Here is a 15,197-nt window from a genome sequence, read left to right as displayed (position 1 = left end):
GGGGCATGTGAGCGGGGGATGGGGGGAACATGAGGGAGACACGGGGCATGAGCAGGGGATGGGAGTAACAGGAGAGAGACACAGGGCATGAGCGGGGGGTGGGGGAACACGAGGGAGGCACAGGGCATGAGCAGGGGGTGGGGGGCCACATCAGGGAGACACGGGGCATGAGCGGGGGGTGGGGGCCACATCAGGGAGACACGGGGCATGAGCGGGGATGGGGGAAACAGGAGAGAGACATGGGGCATGAGTGGGGGGCAACAGGAGGGAGACGCGGGGCATGAGCGGGGGTGGGGGGCAACAGCAGGGAGACACAGGGCATGAGCAGGGGGTGGGGGGAACACGAGGGAGACACGGGGCATGAGAGGGGGGTGGGGGGAAGCAGGAGAGAGACACGGGGCATGAGCGGGGGGTGGGGGAGCAACAGCAGGGAGATACGGGGCATGACCGGGGGGCGGGGGGGGTGGGGGGGGCAACAGGAGAGAGACACAGTGCATGAGCGGGGGTTGGGGGCAACAGCAGGGAGACACGGGGCATGAGCGGGGAGTGGGGGGCAACATGAGAGAGACACGGGGCATGAGCAGGGGGTGGGGGGCAATAGCAGGGAGACACAGGGCATGTGCGGGGGGTCGGGGGAACACGAGGGAGACACGGGGCATGAGCGGGGGGTAGGGGGCAACAGCAGGGAGACACGGGGCATGAGCGGGGGTGGGGGGAACACGAGGGAGACACTGGGCATGAGCGGGGTGGGGGGTAACAGGAGAGTGACATGGGGCATGTGAGCGGGGGGTGGGGGGAACACAAGGGAGACACGGGGCATGAGCAGGGGGTGGGGGTAACAGGAGAGAGACATGGGGCATGAGCGGGGGTGGGGGGCAACAGCAGGGAGACACGGGGCATGGGGGGGTGGGGGCAACAGCAGGGAGACACGGGGCATGAGCGGGGGATGGGGGTAACAGGAGAGAGACATGGGGCATGAGCGGGGGGTGGGGGGCAACAGCAGGGAGACACGGGGCATGAGCGGGGGTGGGGGGAAAACGAGGGATACACTGGGCATGAGCGGGGTGGGGGGTAACAGGAGAGAGACACGTGGCAAGAGCGGGTGGTGGGGGGCAACAGCAGGGAAACACGGGGCATGAGCAGGGAGTGGGGGGCAACAGCAGGGAGACACGGAGCATGACCAGGGAATGGGGGCAACAGGAGAGAGACACGGGCATGAATGGGAGGGTGGGGGTCAACAGCAGGGAGACAGGGGGCATGTGAGCGGGGGGTGGGGGAAACACGAGGGAGACACGGGGCATGAGCAGGGGGTGGGGGTAACAGGAGAGAGACATGGGGCATGAGCGGGGGGTGGGGGCAACAGCAGGGAGACACGGGGCATGAGCAGGGAGTGGTGGGAACACGAGGGAGACACGGGGCATGAGCGGGGTGTGGGGGGTAAGAAGAGAGAGACACGGGGCATGAGCGGGGGGTGGGGGGCAACAGCAAGGAGATACGGGGCATGAGCGGGGGGTGGGGCAACAGCAGGGAGAAGACACGGGCATGAGTGGGGGGTGGGGGCAACAGAAGGGAGACAGGGGGCATGTGAGCGGGGGATGGGGGAACATGAGGGAGACACGGGGCATGAGCAGGGGATGGGAGTAACAGGAGAGAGACACAGGGCATGAGCGGGGGGTGGGGGAACACGAGGGAGGCACAGGGCATGAGCAGGGGGTGGGGGGCCACATCAGGGAGACACGGGGCATGAGCGGGGGGTGGGGGCCACATCAGGGAGACACGGGGCATGAGCGGGGATGGGGGAAACAGGAGAGAGACATGGGGCATGAGTGGGGGGCAACAGGAGGGAGACGCGGGGCATGAGCGGGGGTGGGGGGCAACAGCAGGGAGACACAGGGCATGAGCAGGGGGTGGGGGGAACACGAGGGAGACACGGGGCATGAGAGGGGGGTGGGGGGAAGCAGGAGAGAGACACGGGGCATGAGCGGGGGGTGGGGGAGCAACAGCAGGGAGATACGGGGCATGACCGGGGGGCGGGGGGGCGGGGGGGGCAACAGGAGAGAGACACAGTGCATGAGCGGGGGTTGGGGGCAACAGCAGGGAGACACGGGGCATGAGCGGGGAGTGGGGGGCAACATAAGAGAGACACGGGGCATGAGCAGGGGGTGGGGGGCAATAGCAGGGAGACACGGGGCATGTGCGGGGGGTCGGGGGAACACGAGGGAGACACGGGGCATGAGCGGGGGGTAGGGGGCAACAGCAGGGAGACACGGGGCATGAGCGGGGGTGGGGGGAACACGAGGGAGACACTGGGCATGAGCGGGGTGGGGGGTAACAGGAGAGTGACATGGGGCATGTGAGCGGGGGGTGGGGGGAACACAAGGGAGACACGGGGCATGAGTAGGGGGTGGGGGTAACAGGAGAGAGACATGGGGCATGAGCGGGGGGTGGGGGGCAACAGCAGGGAGACACGGGGCATGGGGGGGGTGGGGGCAACAGCAGGGAGACACGGGGCATGAGCGGGGGATGGGGGTAACAGGAGAGAGACATGGGGCATGAGCGGGGGGTGGGGGGCAACAGCAGGGAGACACGGGGCATGAGCGGGGGTGGGGGGAAAACGAGGGATACACTGGGCATGAGCGGGGTGGGGGGTAACAGGAGAGAGACACGTGGCAAGAGCGGGTGGTGGGGGGCAACAGCAGGGAGACACGGGGCATGAGCAGGGGTGGGGGGCAACAGCAGGGAGACATGGGGCATGAGCAGGGAGTGGGGGGTAACAGGAAAGAGACACGGGGCATGAGCGGGGGTGGTGGGAACACGAGGGAGGCACAGGGCATGAGCAGGGGGTGGGGGGCTACATCAGGGAGACACGGGGCATGAGCGGGGGGTGGGGGAACACGAGGGAGACACGGGGCATGAGCGGGGGGTGGGGGGAACACAAGGGAGACACAGGGCATGAGCGGGGATGGGGGGTAACAGGAGAGAGACATGGGGCATGAGTGGGAGGCAACAGGAGGGAGAGGCGGGGCATGAGCGGGGGTGGGGGGCAACAGCAGGGAGACACAGGGCATGAGCAGGGGGTGGGGGGAACACGAGGGAGACACGGGGCATGAGAGGGGGTGGGGGGAAGCAGGAGAGAGACACGGGGCATGAGCAGGGGGTGGGGGCAACAGCAGGGAGACATGGGCCATGAGCGGGGGGTCGAGGGAACACGAGGGAGACACGGGGCATGAGCGGGGGGTGGGGGGCAACAGCAGGGAGACACGGGGCATGAGCAGGGGTGGGGGGAACACGAGGGAGACACTGGGCATGAGCAGGGTGCGGGGTAACAGGAGAGTGACACGGGGCAAGTGAGCGGGGGGTGGGGGGAACACAAGGGAGACACGGGGCATGAGCAGGGGGTGGGGGTAACAGGAGAGAGACACGGGGCATGAGCGGGGGGTGCGGGGCAACAGCAGGGAGACACGGGGCATGGGTGGGGGGTGGGGGGCAACAGCAGGGAGACACGGGGCATGAGCGGGGGATGGGGGTAACAGGAGAGAGACACGGGGCATGAGCGGGGGGTGGGGGGCAACAGCAGGGAGACACGGGGCATGAGCGGGGTTGGGGGGAACACGAGGGAGACACTGGGCATGAGCGGGGTGGGGGTAAAAGGAGAGAGACATGGGGCATGAGCGGGGGGTGGGGGGACACAGTAGGGAAACACGGGGCATGAGCGGGTGGTGGGGGGCAACAGCAGGGAGACATGGGGCATGAGCAGGGGGTGGGGGGAACACGAGGGAAACACGGGGCATGAGCAGGGGTTGGGGGGAACACGACGGAGACACAGGGCATGAGCAGGGAGTGTGGGGGCAACAGCTGGGAGACATGGGGCATGAGCGGGGGTGGGGGAACACGAGGGAGACACGGGGCATGAGTGAGGGGTGGGGGGCAACAGCAGGGAGATAAGGGGCATGAGCGGGGGTGCGGGGCAACAGCAGGGAGACACGGGCATGAGTGGGGGAGGGGACAACAGCTGGCAGACAGGGGGCATGAGCAGGGGGTGGGGGAACACGAGGGAGACACGGGGCATGAGCGGGGGGTGGGGAGTAACAGGAGAGAGACACGGGGCGTGAGTGGGGGGTGGGGGGCAACAGCAGGGAGATAAGGGGCATGAGCAGGGAGTGGGGGGCAACAGCAGGGGGACACGGGGCATGACCGGGGAATGGGGCAATAGGAGAGAGACACGGGCATGAGTGGGGGGGTGGGGGGCAACATCAGGGAGACAGGGGGCATGTGAGCGGGGGGTGGAGGGAACACGAGGGAGACATGGGGCATGAGCAGGGGGTGGGGGCAACAGCAGGGAGACACGGGGCATGAGCAGGGGGTGGGGGGAACACGAGGGAGACACGGGGCATGAGCGGGGTGTGGGGGGTAAGAGGAGAGAGACACGTGGCATGAGCGGGGGGTGGGGGCAACAGCAAGGAGATACGGGGCATGAGCGGGGGGTGTGGGGCAACAGCAGGGAGACACGGGCATGAGTGGGGCGTGGGGGCAACAGCAGGGATACAGGGGGCATGTGAGTGGGGGATGGGGGGAACATGAGGGAGACACGGGGCATGAGCAGGGGATGGGGTAACAGGAGAGAGACACGGGGCATGAGTGGGGGGTGGGGTGCAACAGCAGGGAGACACGGGGCATGAGCAGGGGTGGGGGGCAACAGCAGGGAGACATGGGGCATGAGCGGGGAGTGGGGGGTAACAGGAGAGAGACACGGGGCATGAGCGGGGCGGGGGGAACACGAGGGAGGCACAGGGCATGAGCAGGGGGTGGGGGGCTACGTCAGGGAGACACGGGGCATGAGCGGGGGGTGGGGGAACACGAGGGAGACACGGGGCATGAGCGGGGGGTGGAGGGAAAACAAGGGAGACACAGGGCATGAGCGGGGATGGGGGGTAACAGGAGAGAGACACGGGGCATGAGTGGGAGGCAACAGGAGGGAGAGGCGGGGCATGAGCGGGGGTGGGGGGCAACAGCAGGGAGACACAGGGCATGAGCAGGGGGTGGGGGGAACACGAGGGAGACACGGGTCATGAGAGGGGGGTGGGGGAAGCAGGAGAGAGACACGGGGCATGAGCGGGGGGTGGGGGTGCAACAGCAGAGACATACGGGGCATGACCGGGGGGCGGGGGGGCAACAAGAGAGAGACACGGTGCATGAGCAGGGGGTTGGGGCAACAGCAGGGAGACATGGGCCATGAGCGGGGGGTCGGGGGAACACGAGGGAGACACGGGGCATGAGCGGGGGGTGGGGGGCAACAGCAGGGAGACACGGGGCATGAACAGGGGTGGGGGGAACACGAGGGAGACACTGGGCATGAGCGGGGTGCGGGGTAACAGGAGAGTGACACGGGGCAAGTGAGCGGGGGGTGGGGGGAACACAAGGGAGACACGGGGCATGAGCAGGGGGTGGGGGTAACAGGAGAGAGACACGGGGCATGAGCGGGGGGTGGGGGGCAACAGCAGGGAGACACGGGGCATGGGTGGGGGGTGGGGGGCAACAGCAGGGAGACACGGGGCATGAGCGGGGGATTGGGGTAACAAGAGAGAGACACGGGGCATGAGCGGGGGGTGGGGGGCAACAGCAGGGAGACACGGGTCATGAGCGGGGTTGGGGGGGAACACGAGGGAGACACTGGGCATGAGCGGGGTGGGGGTAAAAGGAGAGAGACATGGGGCATGAGCGGGGGGTGGAGGGACACAGTAGGGAAACACGGGGCATGAGCGGGTGGTGGGGGGCAACAGCAGGGAGACATGGGGCATGAGCAGGGGGTGGGGGGAACACGAGGGAAACACGGGGCATGAGCGAGGGGTGGGGGAACACGAGGGAGACACAGGGCATGAGCAGGGGGTGTGGGGGCAACAGCTGGGAGACATGGGGCATGAGCCGGGGTGGGGGAACACGAGGGAGACACGGGGCATGAGTGGGGGGTGGGGGGCAACAGCAGGGAGATAAGGGGCATGAGCGGGGGTGCGGGGCAACAGCAGGGAGACACGGGCATGAGTGGGGGTGGGGACAACAGCTGGGAGACAGGGGGCATGTGAGTGGGGGTGGGGGGAACATGAGGGAGACACAGGGCATGAGCAGGGGGTGGGGGGTAACAGGAGAGAGACACGGGGCATGAGCTGGGGGTGGGGTGCAACAGCAGGGAGACACGGGGCATGAGCTGGGGTGGGGGTCAACAGCAGGGAGACATGGGGCTTGAGCGGGGGGTGGAGGGTAACAGGAGAGAGACACAGGGCATGAGCGGGGGGTGGGGGGAACACGAGGGAGACACAGGGCATGAGCAGGGGGTGTGGGGGCAACAGCTGGGAGACATGGGGCATGAGCGGGGGGTGGAGGAACACGAGGGAGACACGGGGCATGAGTGGGGGGCAACAGCATGGAGATAAGGGGCATGAGCGGGGGTGCGGGGCAACAGCAGGGAGACACGGGGCATGAGTTGGGTTGGGGGCAACAGCAGGGAGACACGGGGCATGAGCCTGGGGTGGGGGTAAACAGCATGGAGACATGGGGCCTTGAGCGGGGGGTGGAGGGTAACAGGAGAGAGACACAGGGCATGAGCGGGGTGTGGGGGGAACACGAGGGAGACACAGGGCATGAGCAGGGGGTGTGGGGGCAACAGCTGGGAGACATGGGGCATGAGCGGGGGGTGGAGGAACACGAGGGAGACACGGGGCATGAGTGGGGGGTGGGGGGCAACAGCAGGGAGATAAGGGGCATGAGCGGTGGATCGGGGCAACAGCAGGGAGACACAGGCATGAGTGGGGGTGGGGGGCAACAGCTGGGAGACAGGGGGCATGTGAGCAGGGGGTGGGGGGAACATGAGGGAGACACAGGGCATGAGCAGGGGGTGGGGGGTAAACAGGAGAGAGACACGGGGCATGAGCTGGGGGTGGGGTGCAACAGCAGGGAGACACTGGGCATGAGCCTGGGGTGGGGGTCAACAGCAGGGAGACATGGGGCTTGAGCGGGGGTTGGAGGGAACACGAGGGAGACACAGGGCATGAGCAGGGGGTGTGGGGCAACAGCTGGGAGACATGGGGCATGAGCGGAGGGGTGGGGGAACAGGAGGGAGACACGGGGCATGAGTGGGGGGTGGGAGGAAACAGCAGGGAGATACGGGGAAGGACCGGGGGTTGGGGGCAAAAGGAGAGAGACACGGGGCATGAGCAGGGTTTGGGGGCAACAGCAGGGAGACACGGGGCATGTGAGCAGGGGGTGGGGGCAACAGCAGGGAGACACGGGGCATGAGAGGGGAGTGGGGGGCAACAGCAGGGAGACACGGGGCATGAGCGGGGGTTGGGGGGAACACGAGGGAGACACAGGGCATGAGACTGGGGTGGGGGGTAACAGGAGAGAGACACGGGGCATGAGCGGGGGGTGAGGGGCAACAGCATGGAGACACGGGGCATGAGCAGGGTGGGGGCAACAGTAGAGAGACACGGGGCATGAGCGGGGGGTGGTGGGCAACAGCAGAGAGAACAGGGCATGAGCAGGGGGTGGGGGGCAACAGCATGGAGACACAGGGCATGACCGGGGGTTGGGGGGCAACATCAGGGAGACACAGGGCATGACCGGGGGGTGGGGGGCAACAGGAGAGAGACACAGGGCATGAGCAGGGGGTGGGGGGCAACAGCAGGGAGACACGGGCATTAGCGGGGGTGGGGGGAACACGAGGGAGACACTGGGCATGAGCGGGGTGGGGGGGTAACAGGAGAGAGACACGGGGCATGAGCGGGTGGTGGGGGGCAACAGCAGGGAAACACGGGCATGAGCAGGGAGTGGGGGGCAACAGCAGGGAGACACGGAGCATGACCAGGGAATGGGGGCAACAGGAGAGAGACACAGGCATGAGTGGGAGGGTGGGGGGCAACAGCAGGGAGACAGGGGGCATGTGAGCGGGGGGTGGAGGGAACACGAGGGAGACATGGGGCATGAGCAGGGGGTGGGGGGTAACAGGAGAGAGACATGGGGCATGAGCGGGGGGTGGGGGGACACAGTAGGGAAACACGGGGCATGAGCGGGTGGTGGGGGGCAACAGCAGGGAGACACGGGGCATGAGCAGGGGGTGGGGGGAACACGAAGGAGACACGGGGCATGAGCGGGGGTGGGGGGCAACAGCAGGGAGATAAGGGGCATGAGCAGGGAGTGGGGGGCAACAGCAGGGAGACACAGGGCATGACCGGGGAATGGGGCAATAGGAGAGAGACACGGGCATGAGTGGGGGGGTGGGGGGCAACAGCAGGGAGACACGGGGCATGAGCAGGGGGTGGGGGGTAACAGGAGAGAGACATGGGGCATGAGCGGGGGGTGGGGGCAACAGCAGGGAGACACGGGGCATGAGCAGGGGGTGGGGGGAACACGAGGGAGACACGGGGCATGAGCGGGGTGTGGGGGGTAAGAAGAGAGAGACACAGGGCATGAGCGGGGGGTGGGGGGCAACAGCAAGGAGATACGGGGCATGAGCGGGGGGTGGGGCAACAGCAGGGAGAAGACACGGGCATGAGTGGGGGGTGGGGGCAACAGAAGGGAGACAGGGGGCATGTGAGCGGGGGATGGGGGGAACATGAGGGAGACACGGGGCATGAGCAGGGGATGGGAGTAACAGGAGAGAGACACAGGGCATGAGCGGGGGGTGGGGGAACACGAGGGAGGCACAGGGCATGAGCAGGGGGTGGGGGGCCACATCAGGGAGACACGGGGCATGAGCGGGGGGTGGGGGCCACATCAGGGAGACACGGGGCATGAGCGGGGATGGGGGAAACAGGAGAGAGACATGGGGCATGAGTGGAGGGCAACAGGAGGGAGACGCGGGGCATGAGCGGGGGTGGGGGGCAACAGCAGGGAGACACAGGGCATGAGCAAGGGGTGGGGGGAACACGAGGGAGACACGGGGCATGAGAGGGGGGTGGGGGGAAGCAGGAGAGAGACACGGGGCATGAGCGGGGGGTGGGGGAGCAACAGCAGGGAGATACGGGGCATGACCGGGGGGCGGGGGGGGTGGGGGGGGCAACAGGAGAGAGACACAGTGCATGAGCGGGGGTTGGGGGCAACAGCAGGGAGACACGGGGCATGAGCGGGGAGTGGGGGGCAACATGAGAGAGACACGGGGCATGAGCAGGGGGTGGGGGGCAATAGCAGGGAGACACAGGGCATGTGCGGGGGGTCGGGGGAACACGAGCGAGACACGGGGCATGAGCGGGGGGTAGGGGGCAACAGCAGGGAGACACGGGGCATGAGCGGGGGTGGGGGGAACACGAGGGAGACACTGGGCATGAGCGGGGTGGGGGGTAACAGGAGAGTGACATGGGGCATGTGAGCGGGGGGTGGGGGGAACACAAGGGAGACACGGGGCATGAGCAGGGGGTGGGGGTAACAGGAGAGAGACATGGGGCATGAGCGGGGGGTGGGGGGCAACAGCAGGGAGACACGGGGCATGGGGGGGGTGGGGGCAACAGCAGGGAGACACGGGGCATGAGCGGGGGATGGGGGTAACAGGAGAGAGACATGGGGCATGAGCGGGGGGTGGGGGGCAACAGCAGGGAGACACGGGGCATGAGCGGGGGTGGGGGGAAAACGAGGGATACACTGGGCATGAGCGGGGTGGGGGTAACAGGAGAGAGACACGTGGCAAGAGCGGGTGGTGGGGGGCAACAGCAGGGAAACACGGGGCATGAGCAGGGAGTGGGGGGCAACAGCAGGGAGACACGGAGCATGACCAGGGAATGGGGGCAACAGGAGAGAGACACGGGCATGAATGGGAGGGTGGGGGTCAACAGCAGGGAGACAGGGGGCATGTGAGCGGGGGGTGGGGGAAACACGAGGGAGACACGGGGCATGAGCAGGGGGTGGGGGTAACAGGAGAGAGACATGGGGCATGAGCGGGGGGTGGGGGCAACAGCAGGGAGACACGGGGCATGAGCAGGGGGTGGTGGGAACACGAGGGAGACACGGGGCATGAGCGGGGTGTGGGGGGTAAGAAGAGAGAGACACAGGGCATGAGCGGGGGGTGGGGGGCAACAGCAAGGAGATACGGGGCATGAGCGGGGGGTGGGGCAACAGCAGGGAGAAGACACGGGCATGAGTGGGGGGTGGGGGCAACAGAAGGGAGACAGGGGGCATGTGAGCGGGGGATGGGGGAACATGAGGGAGACACGGGGCATGAGCAGGGGATGGGAGTAACAGGAGAGAGACACAGGGCATGAGCGGGGGGTGGGGGAACACGAGGGAGGCACAGGGCATGAGCAGGGGGTGGGGGGCCACATCAGGGAGACACGGGGCATGAGCGGGGGGTGGGGGCCACATCAGGGAGACACGGGGCATGAGCGGGGATGGGGGAAACAGGAGAGAGACATGGGGCATGAGTGGGGGGCAACAGGAGGGAGACGCGGGGCATGAGCGGGGGTGGGGGGCAACAGCAGGGAGACACAGGGCATGAGCAGGGGGTGGGGGGAACACGAGGGAGACACGGGGCATGAGAGGGGGGTGGGGGGAAGCAGGAGAGAGACACGGGGCATGAGCGGGGGGTGGGGGAGCAACAGCAGGGAGATACGGGGCATGACCGGGGGGCGGGGGGGCGGGGGGGGCAACAGGAGAGAGACACAGTGCATGAGCGGGGGTTGGGGGCAACAGCAGGGAGACACGGGGCATGAGCGGGGAGTGGGGGGCAACATAAGAGAGACACGGGGCATGAGCAGGGGGTGGGGGGCAATAGCAGGGAGACACGGGGCATGTGCGGGGGGTCGGGGGAACACGAGGGAGACACGGGGCATGAGCGGGGGGTAGGGGGCAACAGCAGGGAGACACGGGGCATGAGCGGGGGTGGGGGGAACACGAGGGAGACACTGGGCATGAGCGGGGTGGGGGGTAACAGGAGAGTGACATGGGGCATGTGAGCGGGGGGTGGGGGGAACACAAGGGAGACACGGGGCATGAGCAGGGGGTGGGGGTAACAGGAGAGAGACATGGGGCATGAGCGGGGGGTGGGGGGCAACAGCAGGGAGACACGGGGCATGGGGGGGGTGGGGGCAACAGCAGGGAGACACGGGGCATGAGCGGGGGATGGGGGTAACAGGAGAGAGACATGGGGCATGAGCGGGGGGTGGGGGGCAACAGCAGGGAGACACGGGGCATGAGCGGGGGTGGGGGGAAAACGAGGGATACACTGGGCATGAGCGGGGTGGGGGGTAACAGGAGAGAGACACGTGGCAAGAGCGGGTGGTGGGGGGCAACAGCAGGGAAACACGGGGCATGAGCAGGGAGTGGGGGGCAGCAGCAGGGAGACACGGAGCATGACCAGGGAATGGGGGCAACAGGAGAGAGACACGGGCATGAATGGGAGGGTGGGGGTCAACAGCAGGGAGACAGGGGGCATGTGAGCGGGGGGTGGGGGAAACACGAGGGAGACACGGGGCATGAGCAGGGGGTGGGGGTAACAGGAGGGAGACATGGGGCATGAGCGGGGGGTGGGGGGACACAGTAGGGAAACACGGGGCATGAGCGGGTGGTGGGGGGCAACAGCAGGGAGACATGGGGCATGAGCAGGGGGTGGGGGGAACACGAGGGAAACACGGGGCATGAGCGGGGGGTGGGGGGTAACAGGAGAGAGACACGGGGCATGAGTGGGGGGTGGGGGGCAACAGCAGGGAGATAAGGGGCATGAGCGGGGGTGCGGGGCAACAGCAGGGAGACACAGGCATGAGTGGGGGTGGGGGGCAACATTGGGAGACAGGGGGCATGTGAGCGGGGGGTGGGGGGAACATGAGGGAGACACAGGACATGAGCAGGGGGTGGGGGGTAACAGGAGAGAGACACGGGGCATGAGCTGGGGTGCAACAGCGGGAGACACGGGGCATGAGCCTGGGGTGGGGGTCAAAAGCAGGGAGACATGGGGCTTGAGCGGGGGGTGGAGGGTAACAGGAGAGAGACACAGGGCATGAGCGGGAGGTCGGGGGAACACGAGGGAGACACAGGGCATGAGCAGGGGATGTGGGGCAACAGCTGGGAGACATGGGGCATGAGCGGGGGGTGGGGGAACACGAGGGAGACACAGGGCGTGAGTGGGGGGTGGGGGGCAACAGCAGGGAGATAAGGGGCATGAGCGGGGGTGCGGGGCAACAGCAGGGAGACACGGGCATGAGTGGGGGTGGGGGGCAACAACTGGGAGACAGGGGGCATGTGAGCGGGGGAGGGGGGAACATGAGGGAGACACAGGGCATGAGCTGGGGGTGGGGTGCAACAGCAGAGAGACACGGGGCATGATCCTGGGGTGGGCGTCAACAGCAGGGAGACATGGGGCTTGAGCGGGGGGTGGAGGGTAACAGGAGAGAGACATAGGGCATGAGCAGGGGGTGGGGGGAACACGAGGGAGACACAGGGCATGAGCAGGGGGTGTGGGGCAACAGCTGGGAGACATGGGGCATGAGCGGGGGGTGGGGGAACACGAGGGAGACACGGGGCATGAGTGGGGGGTGGGAGGAAACAGCAGGGAGATACGGGGAATGACCGGGGGTGGGGGCAACAGGAGAGAGACACGGGGCATGAGCGGGGTTGAGGGGCAACAGCAGGGAGACACGGGCATGTGAGCGGGGGGTGGGGGGAACACAAGGGAGACACGGGGCATGAGCAGGGGGTGGGGGTAACAGGAGAGAGACACAGGGCATGAGCGCGGGGTGGGGGGCAACAGCAGGGAGACACGGGGCATGGGCCGGGGGTGGAGGGCAACAGCAGGGAGACACGGGGCATGAGCGGGGGGTGGGGGGCAACAGCAGGGAGACACGGGGCATGAGCGGGGGGTGGGGGCAACAGCAGGGAGACACAGGGCATGAGCGGGGGGTGGGGAGAACATGAGGGAGACACGGGGCATGAGCTGGGGGTGGGCGGTAACAGGAGAGAGACACGGGGCATGAGTGGGGGGTGGTGGGACACGAGGGAGACACAGGCCATGAGCAGGTGGGGGGGGAACAGTAGGGAGACACAGGGCATGAGCGGATGGTGGGTTGGAACAGGGGAGACACGTGGGCATGAGCGGGCATGGGGGGAACAGGGGAGACACGTGGGCATGAGCGGGGGGTGGGGGAAACAGGGGAGACACGTGGGCATGAGCAGGGGTTGGAGGGGAAAAGGAGGGAGACACGGGGCATGAGCTGGGGGTGGGGGGCAACAGCAGGGAGACACGGGGCATGAGTGGGGGATGAGGGGTACATGAGGGAGACACTGGGCATGAGCGGGGGTTGGGGGGTAACAGGAGAGAGACACAGGGCATGAGCGGGGGGTGGGGGGCAACAGGAGGGAGACAAGGGCCATGAGGCGGGGTGGGGGGCAACAGCAGGGAGACACAGGGCATGAGCGGGGTGGTGGGGGGAACACGAGTGAGACACGGGGCATAAGAGGGGGGTGGGGGTAACAGGAGGGAGACACGGGGCATGAGCAGGGTGGGGGGCAACAGGAGAGAGACACAGGGTATGCCCGGGTGGTGGGGCGAAACAGCAGGGAGACACAGAGCATGAGCAGGGGGTGGGGGGAACATGAGGGGGACACGGGTCATGAGCGGGTAGTGGGGGAACAGTAGGGAGACACAGGGCAGGAGCGGGGGGTGGGGGGGACAGGGGAGACATGCGGGCATGAGCGGGGGTGGGGGAGAACATGGGAGACACGTGGGCATGAGCGGGGGTGGGGGGAACAGGGGAGACACGTGGGCATGAGCGGGGGTTGGAGGGGAAAAAGAGGGAGATCCGGGGCATGAGCGGGGGGTGGGGGAACAGGGGAGACACGTGGGCATGAGCGGGGGGTGGGGGAACAGGAGGGAGACATGGGGCATGAGCGGGTGGGTGGGGAGCAACAGCAGGGAGACACGGGGCATGAGCGGGGGGTGGGGGCAACAGCAGAGAGACACGGGGCATGAGCGGGGGGTGGGGGGTAACAGGAGAGAGACACAGGGCCTGAGCGGGGGGTGGGGGGCAACAGCAGAGAGGCACGGGGCATCAGTGGGTGGGTGGTGGCAACAGCAGGGAGACACGGGGCATGAGCGGGGAAGGGGAACACGAGGGAGACACAGGGCATGAGAGGGGGTGGGGGGTAACAGGAGAGAGACACGGAGCAGGGGTGGGGGGCAACAGGAGGGAGACATGGGGCATGACTGGGGGTGGGGGCAACAGCAGGGAGACACGGGGCATGAGCAGGGGTTGGGGGTAACAGGAGAGAGACACGGGCCTGAGCGGGGGGTGGGGGGCAACAGCAGAGAGACACGGGGCATGAGCGGGTGGGAGGGGGCAACAGCAGGGAGACACGGGGCATGAGCTGGGGATCGGGGAACACGAGGGAGACACAGGGCATGAGAGGGGGTGGGGGTAACAGGAGAGAGACACGGGGCATGAGCGGGGGATGGGGGGCAACAGGAGGGAGACACGGGGCATGACCAGGGGGTGGGGGGCAACAGCAGGGAGACACGGGGCATGACCAGGACACAGGGCATGACCAGGGGGTGGGGGGCAACAGGAGAGAGACACGGGGCATGAGAGGGGGGTGGGGGGTAACAGGAGAGAGACACGGGGCATGAGTGGGGGGCAACAGGAGGGAGACACGGGGCATGACTGGGGGGTGGGGGGCAACAGCAAGGAGACAAGGGGCATGACCGGGGGGTGGGGAGCAACAGGAGAGAGACACGGGGCATGAGAGGGGGGTGGGGAGTAACAGGAGAGACACAGAGCATGAGAGGGGGTGGGGGGTAACAGGAGAGAGACACAGGGCATGAGCTGGGGGTGGGGGGCAACAGCAGACAGGCACGGGCATCAGCGGGTGGGTGGGGGCAACAGCAGGGAGACACGGGGCACGAGCGGGGGAAGAGGGAACACGAGGGAGACACAGGGCATGAGAGGGGGTGGGGGGTAACAGGAGAGAGACACGGAGCATGAGCAGGGGTGGGGGGCAACAGGAGGGAGACATGGGGTATGACCAGGGGTGGGGGCAACAGCAGGGAGACACGGGGCATGAGCAGGGGGTGGGGGGTAACAGGAGAGAGATACGGGCCTGAGCGGGGGGTGGGGGGCAACAGCAGAGAGACACGGGGCATGAGCGGGTGGGAGGGGGCAACAGCAGGGAGACACGGGGCATGAGCTGGGGATGGGGGAACACGAGGGAGACACAGGGCATGAGAGGGG

The sequence above is a fragment of the Ambystoma mexicanum genome, chromosome 2p, assembly GCF_040938575.1.
Source record: "Ambystoma mexicanum isolate Mex_15411 chromosome 2p, UKY_AmexF1_1, whole genome shotgun sequence".
NCBI lineage: Eukaryota > Metazoa > Chordata > Amphibia > Caudata > Ambystomatidae > Ambystoma > Ambystoma mexicanum.
Note: the sequence above shows the minus strand (reverse complement) of the source record.